The sequence below is a fragment of the Lissotriton helveticus genome, chromosome 8, assembly GCF_964261635.1.
Source record: "Lissotriton helveticus chromosome 8, aLisHel1.1, whole genome shotgun sequence".
NCBI lineage: Eukaryota > Metazoa > Chordata > Amphibia > Caudata > Salamandridae > Lissotriton > Lissotriton helveticus.
In genome coordinates this window covers 644,475,915-644,490,051 of record NC_136069.1, presented here as the reverse complement: position 1 = coordinate 644,490,051, position 14,137 = coordinate 644,475,915, and positions in this window count along the sequence as shown.

The window sequence follows — 14,137 nt, the reverse complement described above, 5'->3', positions numbered from 1 at the left end:
TGTTAATTTTCAATAAGCATAGGCACAGCCAACGCGTTTCGTTCCCGTTAGTGCCGTGGGAACTTCAACAGGGCTGCAAAAATAGTAACATATTTATACATAAATATACATAAATATACACACAACCATAAGTATAATCACAAAAGAATAATATCACTAAATAATAAACAAACCAATGTAGCACAAAAATAGCACAAAAATACAATACATAAGACCCAAAGCAAGAACACACATTTAAAACACAAGTCAATCGTATAAAATATAAAACACGATATAGACAAGTTATTTTAAAAATTCACTGATTAATCGTGTGAAGAAACCACAGTATACTCATCAATAAGCAACTTTAAAAATGACCAAATCATCAGACAGAAGGTCTTACCAACTGTACCTTTCAGTTAGTTCATTGCATATAAATCTCTCAGTAGTTGGAAAAAGGAGAAAACAGAAAAGAAAAAAGAGAAAGGAAAAATACTCATCCTCCTTAGAACCTAAAATTGTGATTATATAGTGAAAATGTGAACAATGATCAAGATAAGGTATACCATGTGTGGAAAACAAGTAAAATCGAGTGAGACATACAGTGAAAGCCCCAAATAACGTAGTCGAAAAGCCCCAAATAGCACACAGCCTCAAGAATCCATACACAGGGGCTTACCATAAATAAGGAAAACACGTAATGAAAATTAGAAGTAAAAGTTTCCGGACGGAACTTCTGGAATATGTAGTCCTTAGTTGAAGGATTCTAATAGGAATAAATTGTATATTTAGCAGTTAAATGAAACATCCACTCTGTACTGTATCAACAAATTATACAAGTAGTAAAAACTTTTTCATCATGGTAAAAGTCTTATATGAATTTTTCTAAAAGGTTTTTAACTAAATTTTGCACCTATTATTAGTAGTCATTCTAAATTAAAGGAAAACACAAAAATACTAATTTCTACCTAGGAAGAATCCTATATCTATCAAACGTCCTGGCTCCCCGGATATTCCAAGTTAAGATGTGGCTGCATAAGTGCCCGAAGAACTATAAAAGACGACGAACAGTAGTCAAATGAAAAATAGCTAGAGGACACAAACATAAGAACTATTCTAATTGGTCCATATAATTATACCTACCAGACAGTATCAAAAATTGATAATTATTTTGTAGTATATAGAGAAGGATTTCTTAAAATCTGGAATGAACTGTAAAAAAATCAGACAGAAATTCTGTACTAAGGTCATGAACTTTGGACCTTAAAACAAAAAAACAGTGACTAAGAATAAACAGCCATGTGGTCAATAGTCTTACCTTTTCGGAACTTTAGAATAAGTAAGGCAGGTATAGCTCATGGGTTTCGATATCCTAATTAGACTTTATCAAAAAAAGAGGGAGAGAGAGAGAGAGGGATATGAACACACTTGTAAGACTATCTATCCCATAAGGAAATCACACATTGATTGTAATAGAGTAGTATTATAATAATAATACTGGGGAAGAAGACGCCCAACCCCTATGGTAACTTCTCCAAAAAAAATTATTAAATTGATTTGGAAGTTATATATATAAACAGAAAAGAGAGCCATCTTTAACAGAAAACGATAAACATATGATAAAAATACAGATGCCTAGTACATACCTCGCTTATGATAAGGCGATAGTATGTAAAGTTGACTCCCATCAACTGACAGGCAAACAAAATATGTCAAGTTCAATTTAGACCTGATTCAAGCGAAAAGCAGCAATGCGGCACCTAGATAATAAATGATAATGGAAATGGACATTAGATGTGGGGGTTTGAAATTCAAAGGCATTCCATTGCACTTAAAATTCTGGCCCGCTTATCACTACAAACTTGTGGCCATAGTACTCATCTCTCTAATTTCGAAAACTTACCTCGCTTGTAGTGAGGCAATATCGCGATGTAAATAGCACCAATGATTTAACCAAAAAAGAAGTGAAACGTAGAGGTCCAAATAAGACCTAGTCCGAGCGTGGGCCAGCAATACGGCACCTAAATATAATTTAAGGGAGTGGCCATTAGATTTAACCACAAAATGTATATAGGCACATGTTACGAAATAGGTTAAAAAAGCTTCCCACTATGGACCTAGGACCAATTTACCCATTATCCTCCAGCGAGGCTTACTTGTTATAGGGCACCAGCGACGAGAATCACCATGAAAGGAACCATCAAGTCAGCGCCTTAAGGACGCCATGTTTATACAAACACAGAAAAACGGTGTATCCACCAATTGTGTCACTACGCAGCACGTACTTAAGTCCCCAGTCACGTGACAGGGATGTGCAAAGCTACAAAGAATACTAGGAGCGCCATTTGTAAGAAGGAGAGAGATGGCAAACTATTCTCAGTAATAGTAATGTTGAATTATTATAATATCGACCAATATAAAAGTTTTATGAGTCGCACAATAGCCATTTTGCCACTCATCACATGACAAAGACGCCTCCGGCTTAACAAGCGATACAAGCACCATTAGTGCGAACGGAAGCACTCACATGGCTTAAAAATAAAATACATATGAGTCACTCCAAAGTCTTTAACCAGACCCGCTAAGGCCATTGTGATAGCCAAATTTGCAGCATATGGCTCAAACCCATATATTATAAGTCAGTTAAATCATTTTACGTGTCAAGGGATGGATCATATAATTCCTATCATTATTTATTATTATTGGGGGACCTTAATATGGCAAAGTATAAAAAAGTGAAAAAGAGCAAATTTAAACAAAAGCATTACGAACCAGTAGATCAAGTTGTTAGGATGCGAGTGAGGGATGGTCCTTTTTTAGTGTTTATGGACTGCCATCACATGATCGGACCGGAAATGGATAAAAGTCTGTCCTACCTTTATTTCCCTGCTAGTTATTGCTTCTTGTGAAGGTTCCTGGTTCCTGGCTGTTGTTTGCGGAAATCGATTACTTCTTGGCTCCTTTTCAAGTTTTCCTCACGGGCTCATGAGGTCTTGTATTAGTGACTCCCCTTGGAGTACTTTGTCTTTATTTTGTAGTCCTGTTTTCCTCCCCTTCCCTCCTTGCTTCTTGTTCTCCCTAGTTAGTTAGTTTTGCCCTTGTCCCTTCGTTCCAGCCGTTTTTGTCCCTTTGTCCCAGCCGTTTTTTGGCACTCGTTATTGGAGGTTAGAAAAACAGATAGGGGCTCCTATCGACCTCCACGATTCAGGAGTGGGTTGTTTTGAATGCGGTGAAGCCCGAGGAGACGCGGTTCATCACGGGCTTTGGCTTAGTGACGCGCTCCTTCTTTTGTACCGCTCCATCTCCTTATGCGGAAGTAACCCTTTTTCGGATCATTCCGCGAGTGTTATGTTATGTTATGTTATGTTATACACAACTTATATAGCGCACGGGCACCCAGAGGTTTCATGGCGCTAGAGAAGGGGAAAAAAATGGTGAGCATTGGCCTAACTGTGTGTTTGTTTAAATAACCAGGTCTTCAGTTCGCCCCTGAATTGCATCAGGTTGGTGCAGCTACGAAGTGAGAGGGGAAGTGAGTTCCAGATCTTTGGGGCCAGGCAAGTGAATCGGCAGCCGCCGAGGCGTTTCTTTTTAAAAAGGGGCAAAGTGAGGAGAGACAGGTGGGCAGAGCGGAGATTGCGAGACGGTTCGTGTTTTTTTATGAGATGGTTTATAAACTTGGGGCTTTTTCCATGAAGAGCCTTGAAGGTCAGACAGCTTACTTTGAAAGTTACCGGTTGGGCTATAGGTAGCCAATGGAGGGTGGCTAGCAGTGGTTTTGCCGAACTCCTGCCGTTGCATTTGAATATTAATCTGGCCACTTGATTTTGCACTATCTGCAACCGGTTGGAAAGAGCCAAAGGGATACCTAAGTAGATGGAATTGGAAAAATCAAGGCGGGAGAGAACCAAAGCGATTACCACCTGGATGAGGGCGGAATGTGTAAGCAGATGAGAACTTTTCTTGATCTTCCATAGCTGGAAGAAACATGAGGAGATCACAGTTCCCACCTGATTTTTTAGTGATAGCTCGGTGTTAAGGGTGATCCCAAGACTTTTTACCGATGGAGAGGGAGACGGAGGAGATCCCATAGAGGGTGGCCAAAAATGAGGGCCCCAGCTGGTTGCGTTTTTGCCCGGGAGTACCAACTCGGTCTTTCCGGGGTTGAGTTTTAGATGGTTCGTCTCCATCCACCCTTGGATGTGCAGCATAGTGGCCTGAAATTCTTCAACGGCGTCTGAGGAATTTAGTGGGAATATAAGCTGCAGATCGTCTGCATAATTGTATCTAGTGACCTTCCTGTTTTTTAATGACTGTAGCAGCGGTTTGAGGTACAGATTGAATAAGAGGGGGGACAGTGATGAGCCCTGCGGGACGCCACAGCTGGTGGGGAGTTTGGGCGCCGTGAAGTTCTCAAGTTTGACAGCCTGGAAACGGTCATTCAGAAAGGATTTGATCCAACCGAGGGCTATGCCTCGCAGGCCGGCCTGTTCGACACGGTGTAATAAGATGGTATGGTCCACCGTGTCGAACGCTGCCGACAAGTCCAGGAGCACCAAGGCCTGATGTATGCCCTTATCGACGTTGGACCTCATAGTGTCCAGGACTGCTAGGATCACCGACTCGGTAGAGTGTGCCTGGCGGAAGCCGGCTTGGTTGGGTTCTAGAAAATCGGATGTCTCTATGAAGCTCGAGATACAACTAGCAACATGGGCTTCTAGGATCTTTGCACCAAAAGGGAGAAGCGATATAGGTTGATAATTTGAAAGGTTAGAGGGGTCGGCCCCGGGTTTTTTAATTAATGGGACCAACGTCGCGTTTTTGAACGCATTAGGGACTATTCCTTGTGATAGGGATTCATTCAGGAGGGGAATTATTCCTTGGGGTATTGTCGAGTGAACTTATTTTAGTATGTGCGGAGGGCAAGGGTCGTTAGGAGATCCGGAAGTGACTCGGTTCATTAATTCTAGTAGTTTCAGTTGATCTATCAGAGGAATAGCTACGAGTTCGTAGAGGTTTCTAACGCTATCTACACTTCCTGCAGAAGTCATGCAGGGCTGGATGCTGTTTTTTATATTATCAATCTTATCCTTAAAAAAGTCATTGAGTTGATTGCATAGCGTTTGCGTGGGAACTTGAGAGGGAGAAGTTCTGGCATCATTACATAGGTCGTTAACGACCCTGAAGATTTCTCTGGTTTTATTTTGAGCATTAGATATTTTTTCAGAGAAAAAGAGTGCTTTTGCAGATAAGATAGAATTTTTGTACTTTCTGCGGGCAGCTGTATATGATAATCTGTCTTCGACAGAATACCCATGTCTCCATTTTCTCTCTAATTGGCGCAATTCAAATTTTTGGTTTTTAAGGTCTGCGGTGAACCATCTATGTGCATCCATGCAGCGAGCACGTGAGAACTTGCTTAAGGGGACATGCTCGTTACTAGCCGCCAGGAGCCAATTGGTAAGATCTTTATCCATGAGGTTGATGTCTGGGGAGAGAGCTGGGAGAGAGTTGGTCAAGGTAGACATGAACTCTTGTTTGTTTAATGAGCTCGATTTCCTTGCTAGCCCCCCTGCGGAGGCGGGGGCCTTTAAATGGCCGTGAAAGGTAATGAAGAATTGAAGCTGATGGTGATCCGACCATATGCAGGGCGGTATCGTTGGAGTGGATAATGGGACATTACGGGACCATATTTGGTCTAAAATATGTCCCTTTTCGTGGGTAGGAGTCAGAACTGATTGAGAAAAGTTCATATGGGAAAAAAGCTCAAAGAGTTCTGTGGCCTGGGGTCCTGCTTCCGGATCATTGTACCAGTAATTTAAGTCTCCGATTAGCAAGACTTTGTCGTAATTGATGATTAGGCTGGCCATTTGTTCAGACAGGGATGCCGGGAATGTAGGCATAGTTTTAGGTGGACGATAAATCAGAACCAGTACCTTTATCTGAATCTGATTTAATTACTAGGTTTTCCGTGTCTGGGAGGACCAGAGGGGGTAGAGTGGTGAATATGTGTTTTTTGTGGATAATTGCAGCAACGCCCCCTCCAAGTTTTCCTGGTTCTCTGTTTGTCAGCAGAATATAATAGTCTGCTGGTAGGGCTGTAAGAATGTCCGGTAAGGAATCCGTTGTAAGCCATGTTTCAGATAGAAATAGAATATCTGGTCTGTCGGATTTGAGTAGTAGGAAGATGTCTAGTTGGTGTTTGACTAAAGATCTGGTGTTAAGATATAGACAGCGGAGAATCAGAGTGTTTGGGCTTGGGGGAGGGCTGGTAGAGGTGGGGCGTAGTGGTATGGAGTGGGAATCCTCCTCCATTAAATGGAGAGGATAGATGTTGTTAGTCTTTAAGCGGGTGAGTGTGGTGGAATCGAGGTTGGGAATGCCAGAGTGTTGCAGAGAGAGGAGTTCAGCCGATGTGTAGCTATTGATTTCTCCATTCTGCCTGGTCCCTGGGCCCGGCCAGGCGCGGACGGGCGCAGACGGGCTTGCCTTAGGCGCGCCCGCTGCGCTCGTCCGCTGCGCGTCCTTGCGAGGCACATGGTTATAGGAAGCTATGGGGGCGTGGCCTCGTGGTAGTGGGCGTGGCTCGTGCGAGTCCCGGGGAGGTGTCGGCAAGAGGGAAAAAGCCCCCGCGTCAGCGCTAGACTCCGCTGCACAGGTGGGTCTGGGAGGGGCCTTGTCAAATCAGGTGCCCAAGGAAAAGTGGTGATTTAAAAGGAACACAGTTTTCACAATACAATGTTAAAATAACGAATAACAAATCTCCTGGCTTTCCGCCTCAGGAGCCTGGACTTCTCTAGAGAAAGCCGATTCATTTCCATTCCTTCTCCCTGGCCTGATCTAGTCCTCGATAAGACAAATGTAATAGGGGTTTTTTCTGGTGTGCTCCTGAACTTATGAGCACTTTTTCCCTTTTTCCCCTATGGTACAGCCTTTTGAATGGGGGACACCATAAAATATATAAAGTCTTTTTTCTGAGTCCCTGAATGTGAATTGGACTCGATACCAGCTGCTGTCCTGTGTCTCTTCGAGGCAAAGCCTCCATTGTTTATAGGTAAGCTGTGGTGATTGTGGTGGCAGGACATGCTCATTGGTTTTGGGGGTTAGGGACTACCTTGACTGCTATACATTTGGTGATGTGTACTTCCTTTTGTCTGTGTACCTAGGTGCGGAGGCGAGGAGACGGGAGCAGTGTCTTTTTAACTACCAGAGGGTGGAAGACTTGGTGTCACCTCAATACCACCCTCTTTCCAGGTCCATTGGCACACTCATAGTTGTTTGTCTGTGAAGTGTCACATGGGCAGGGAGAGGGGATTGGTGCATACTTCACTCTTCGTTCCTGCAGTGCATGGGCTGAGTGGGCGGAACCCCAACAGAATAACTAGCCCAAGTGTTTACGCACTGCCCGGACGAAGATGAATGATGATTCAGGGAACCCCATGGGTGGGGGTACGGGTGTACCCACCATGCAGGATGTTATGGGGGCTTTGACAGCATTGCAGGCTCAGGTGCAAGATTTACGACAAGAGAACGTGGGTCTGAAGCAAGAGTTAGTGGCGGTGAGAGCAAGGGAACAGATGCAACAAAGGGGGCAGGGAACGGTTATCCAGCCAGCGACTTTCCAGTAGAGTGGTGGGGTCAGGTTCCAGTGTAGCGGGAGGAGGGGTTCCTCTCGCAGTTACGGTTAATACCCCTGTTGCGGTGCCCTTGGCTCCCCCTGAAAGGTTCTCTGGGGACAGTGAGAAGTATGCCACCATCATGAATCAGTGCCAGTTGCACTTTATGTGCAAGCCTGGTGCCTTTCCAGATGATTCGGCTAAGGTTGCTTTTACCATCTCATATTTGGCTGGCACTGCTGCTCAGTGGTCCATTCCCTTGATTGATAGCGACGATCTTGTATTGTATGATTATGCGGCGTTTAAAGAGTTGATGCGGGGCTTGTTTGCTAAGCATGCTTTTATGCAGGCGAGTGACGCGGAACTCCTGAAGTTACGGCAGGGCAGGCAGGATTTGTTGTCATATATAGCCTTGTTCAATCGGTTGGTGTCTGAAACTCATTGGACAGCAGACAAAAGGACTTCCCTGTTTTACCAAGGTCTTTGTGAGGAACTTAAGGATGTGGTGTCACAGGTGGTGGATCCACCTGGGGATTGCGCAGCATTCATCGATCTGGTAGTCAAATTGAACCATCGATTGGCAGAGAGACGTGGGGAACGTAGTCGTTTTCAGGTCTCACGGGGAGGTTATGTCAAGCCAGAGGCAAAACCAGTGGGGGATAGCAAAACAGCGCCCGAACCTATGGAGATAGGAGGGATGCGCGGGCCCTTGACTCCTGAAGAGAAGAAAAGGAGAAGGGAGTTAAATCTGTGTCTGTACTGTGGACAGGGAGGTCATTTCGCCAGTGAATGCCCTGTGAAACCGTCGGGTATGGGGTATGGCAAGAAGGTAGCTTTTGTTCAAGTGGAGGGACGCAATTGCCAACAGGAGGAACGAATGAGACAGTATGATGTGTTGGGAGCGGTAGATTAGGCGCCAAGGCATTTCATTATTAATGCCCATCTTTTCCTTTCTGTGTCTGACCGGGTCCCTGTGTCCGTTCTGTTGGATTCAGGTGCAACCGGAAATTTTATTGATATATCGTTGGCTGAGAAACTACGGATCTCATGTCATCATAAGGATCAGCCAGAACCGGTGAGAGCCATAGATGGGACCGAATTGACGTCTGGGTGTATTACCCGCCAAACCGTTCCTTTACGGCTGTTGTGCGAGAACGGGCATTCGGAAGCAGTGGTCTTTGATTTGATCGATGCACCTTCTTTTGGTCTGGTATTAGGGGTTCCTTGGCTGCAGGAACACAACCCAAAGACCGATTGGGTGCAGCGGTTGGTGACGTTGGATTCCGCTCATTGCTTGAAGCATTGTTATGTTGAGGCCAGGGAGCGGATCCATCCTTTATCTTGTGCGGTGACTGAAGTGAGCTCTGTTCCCTTGCAGTATTCGGAGTTTAAGGAGGTCTTTGACAAAGGATGTGCTCAGGGTCTTCCCCCGCATCGGTCATTTGATTGTAAGATCGATCTGGTGCCGGGTGCTCCGTTACCTTGTAGCCGTATTTATGCCTTGTCGGAACCGGAGGAGGTGCATCTCAAGGAATACATCGAGGAGATGTTGCATTTGGGCTACATCCGTCCCTCCACTTCGCCTGTGTCATCGGCGATCTTCTTTATTCCGAAGAAGGAGGGGTCCTTGAGGGCCTGTGTAGACTATAGGGCCTTGAATAAAGCAACAGTAAAGAACAAGTACCCTCTTCCCCTCATCCCCGTGTTATTGGACCAGCTTCGCAAAGCCACGGTATTTACCAAATTGGATTTGCGGGGCGCTTACCATCTGATACGGGTTCGACCCGGGGATGAGTGGAAGGCGGCTTTTAAGACCAAACATGGACTGTTCGAATATTGCGTAATGCCGTTTGGCTTATGCAATGCGCCGGCGGCATTCCAGTTCTTTATAAATGAGGTCCTTAGGGAACATCTGGATAGAACTGTCATCGTCTATCTGGATGATATACTCATTTATTCAGAAACGGGTGCTGAACATCAAGATCACGTGACACAAGTGTTAAGGAAGTTGCAGGAACACCATCTGTATGCAAAATTGGAGAAGTATCAGTTCAACACCCCTGAGGTGGAGTTCTTGGGGTTTATTATCTCAGCTGCTGGAGTCCGGATGGACCCTAAAAAGATCCAGGCAATTGTATCCTGGCCCATACCGTCTACTGTGAAGCAAATCCAGGTGCTCTTGGGTTTTGCCAACTTTTATCGGCGGTTTATATCCCACTTTTCTGAGGTAGTGGCTCCCATGACCCGGTTATTGCGAAAGGGGGTTCCCTTTGTTTGGTCTACTGAGGCTCAGGAGGCTTTCCAACTGTTGCTTGAACATTTTACAGCGGCACCTGTGTTGGTGCACCCTGATCCTGCCCTGCCGTTCTTTGTTGAAACAGACGCTTCCATGTGTGCGGTGGGTGGGGTGTTGTCCCAACGGGATGAAGACACTGGCCATAGGCACCCCATCGCCTTCTTTTCCAAAACATTGTTACCAGCGGAACGTAATTATACGGTGGCGGAGAGGGAATTGTTGGCCGTGAAGTTGGCTTTTGAGGAGTGGCGCCACTATTTATGGGGTGCACGACACGTTATTACCATCTATACCGACCATAAAAATCTGGAGTTCTTCAGATCTGCTAGGGCTTTAACACCTCGTCAGATGCGGTGGGTTCTATTCTTTAATGAATATGACTTTGTCATTACTTATAGACCCTCAGCACAGCAGATCAAGTCTGACGCCCTATCCCGGATTCATGTCGGTCCCGGGGATATGAGTTCCTTGGGTGACGTCAGGCCAATGATTGATGGTCAAAGGATCATTGGGGCCGTAACAACTGGCGATTTTCCTAATCTGGTGAAGGAGCGATTGGGTCAGATGGATATGGTTCCGTGGCTGTCATTGCCCCAGGTCGTCACACAGGATGGATTGTTATACCATGAGGGTAGGTTGTTTATCCCGCCCGCCTTGAGGGAAGAGGTGTTGGAATGGTGTCATTCCTCTGCATTGGTGGCACATCCTGGGATAGGGAAAACAAAGGAATTATGCATGAGGTGGTTTTGGTGGAGTCAATGGCAAAGGATATCCAGAACCATGTGACAGCTTGTCCTATTTGTGCCATTAACAAACCATCACATTGTAAGCCCTCGGGCCTTCTGCAGCCCTTAGATGTCCCTCCTTCCCCTTGGCATACTATCAGCATGGACTTTGTGACCGATTTACCATCAGTGAATGGATTCACCGCCATATTGTGGTGGTGGATCTATTCACTAAAATGGAGCACTTTGTTCCATTGCCCAAGATCCCTACTGCTAAGGAGATGGCATTGGTGTTTATGTCTGCAATTGTGAGGATACATGGCTTGCCGTCGGCGATTATCTCAGAGAGTGGGGATCAGTTTGTGTCTCATTTTTGGACTGAGCTTTGTTTGGTGCTGAAGACTGAGATACGATTGTCTTCAGCGTATCATCCTCAGTCGGATGGACAGACTGAGCGCACCAATCAGACCATGGAGTAGTATTTGAGGTGTCTGGTTTCATCTTTGTCTTGCGATTGGCTGACTGCTTTGCCCATTGCGGAGTTTGCATACAATAACAGCTTGCACTCCGCGTTGGGTATGACGCCCTTCTATTGCTCCTTGGGGTACCATCCCAGGGCCATAGCTATTCAACCCACTGGGCATGTGCCGGCCATCGATGATGTGTGTAAGAAGCTGAGTGATATCTGGGGTTTGGCTCGAGTGAGGTTGTTGGAAGCCAAGGCTGAGATGAAGAGGCAGGCAGATAGACATCGGGTCCCAGCCCCATTGTATAAGGTGGGTGATATGGTTTGGTTGGCCTCTCGTAATTTGAGGATGCAGGGTTCCCGTAAATTGCAACCCAGATTCGTGGGCCCTTTTCCGGTAGTACAGGTTGTTAATTCGATAGCCATGAAGCTTCAGTTGCCTCAGGTATATAAGATACATCCTGTGTTTCATACATCATTACTGAAGCCATATGTACCCTCGGCTCAGGTTTTGCCCCCGCCCCCACCTTTGGTCATCGATGGGGAGGTTGAGTTTGAGGTTCAGGCTATCTTAGACTCGTTTCGTTTCAAAACTTTATTCGATTCCAGCAAAGAATCATAAAAGTCAAAACAATACATTTAAAAACAAGGTTTGAAATTCATTTGAAAACAATTTTGACCTATAACACTAATTTAGTAAAAAACATTTGATTATATAATCACAGTTGTAGCCCATAGCTTTTCAATCCGATCAGGTTAAATTAATCATAAGTTCCTGATACCTATAGAAAAATCAAGGGCAGAAAATCATAAACAACAATATAGATGGGCTACAAAACAAATTCATAGAGCCGAAATTAACCATGCCGTTTTCTAATCAATAATGACACACGTATAAAATTTAGCATTGCACAACAAACATCAGATGTGGACAAGGTTAACAAATGGTCATAGCCCTCTTTATAATGACATGGTTGCTTTTCCTTAAGGATCGGCTTAATAAACCTGATTCTCGGATCCTTATATAAGGGGCAAAAGAGAACAAAATGCATGGTACTTTGGCTAACTCTATTGTTACAGGGACAGGGGGGCAGTCTCTCACACCAGCTCCCCTGTTTTGGAAACGCAAAAAGAAAATGCAAAATGTGTAACCTAAACCTTGTCAAATAGAATCGCCATTGCACATGATTTGTAAAGGTTAAATAAAACTGATGCTGAAAAGTAACCTTAAAAGCGTGAGGGCTAACCAAGGAATGCACAAGTGAGGATTTCCAATAACTTAATTTGATAACAGACTTAATATCTCCCCGAATATTTTCAGGGTTATCAAAGATGTCACCAAGGCCTATTTTGTGGAGTGTTGTATTAACATAGCGTAGCCACGGGATCTTATTCGTGTTTGTCAATTTTAAACAATCCCGAAGGATGTCTCTAGACAACTGTAGATCCTCCGATAGCCATATTTTACCCCATAATAATAGGGGGGAAAGATGTATGATGTCGCTCACATAACTCAGACCTATCTCCTCATGGGCAAATCTATTTGAAGAACTTGATGGAATAGCCAATAGACGCTTTAAAAATTTGTTCTCAGTGGTTTGTATTATGTCCGGGCTTTCGATTCCCCAAACCCCTGACCCATAGGTAGCTACCGACACACATTTTGCTTTATACAAGGTTTTTAAATGTTCGACAGGTTTTTGAGCCAGCTTCCCACAGAAGCGGAACAGACCTTCAATAGAGCGACTAGCACTCTGGACTCGGGTCTTCATTAACGGGGCCCAGCTTAATTTGTTATTGAAAAGGTTTCTCAGATAGTTAAAATTTTCCACCTTTTCAATAATGGCATTATTTACTACAAACTTTCTGGTTTTTGTGCCCATTGGGCCACGGACCATGGCAAAGGATTTGGTGAAGTTTACCTTCAGGTCTAGGTCCAACATAAAGCTATGGAAAGCATCAAGGCATTGCTGCATGCTGTTTCCTGTGAGTGTCATTAATACCGTATCGTCGGCATAAGAGAGCATCGGTATGCTCCTACCATTAACCTTAGGGAAATCATGGCAGTGGTCCAACAAATATTTTTCCAGCCCATTAGTGTAAACTAGAAACAAAAAGGGGGCTAAAATACATCCTTGACGGACGCCCTCAGTCGAGGGAATGGATTTAGTTTTCTCTCCCCCTGGCCCGAACCTTATGGCTACTGTGGTTGCTTCATGGAGTCTACGGAGCAAGTGGACCAAAGGTTCCTCGAAACCCATAGCCTCCATCATTTCCCACAGCTTGCTTCGACACACAGTGTCGAATGCACTCGAGAGGTCCATGAAGGCAAGATGGATGGAAGAGTTCATTGCCTTCATGTATTTCCCTATAATCAGAGCCAGGTTCAGGCACTGTTCGACGGTGCCTTTGCCTTTTCTGAACCCATATTGGGAATCTACGATAAGGCCCACCGAATCTGCCCATGTTTCTAGTCTGGCTAAGATGACCCTACCCAGTATCTTACACGATGCATCAATTAGAGAGATTGGGCGATAGCATCGGGGATCAGATCTGTTGCCTTTCTTGAAAATCGGCACCACTACTGCCTCCTTCCATGAAGTTGGAATACGGCTAATAACAACTGCTCTAAATACATTTAACAATAAAGGATCCCAAATCTTAATGTTGTGCTTAAAAAAGTCCAGTGGGACTAAATCAGGACCAGGAGCTTTTAATGATATGCCTTCCAACAGAGCATCTTCCACTTCTTGCAGGGTTAGTGATAAGCTCAGGGACAGAGAGGATTGTGGGACCACCAAATCCCTAGGGTCTCCTGTTAAAGGTTCGTTAAGTGAGATTCCATGTGGATTAAAAATATCCCCAAAATGTGACTCCCATGTTTCACATGCGATCTGCATCACGATATTGTCCTTGCCATTACTTATAAAAAGGGGGCGATTAATTACTTCCCAAAAAAGCCTGCTATCCTTCAATTCTGAGGCCTTTTCTAGATCTTCCCAAGCTAGATTTTTTAAAACCAGCTTCCTTTTTCTAATGGCTTCTTTATAGGCCA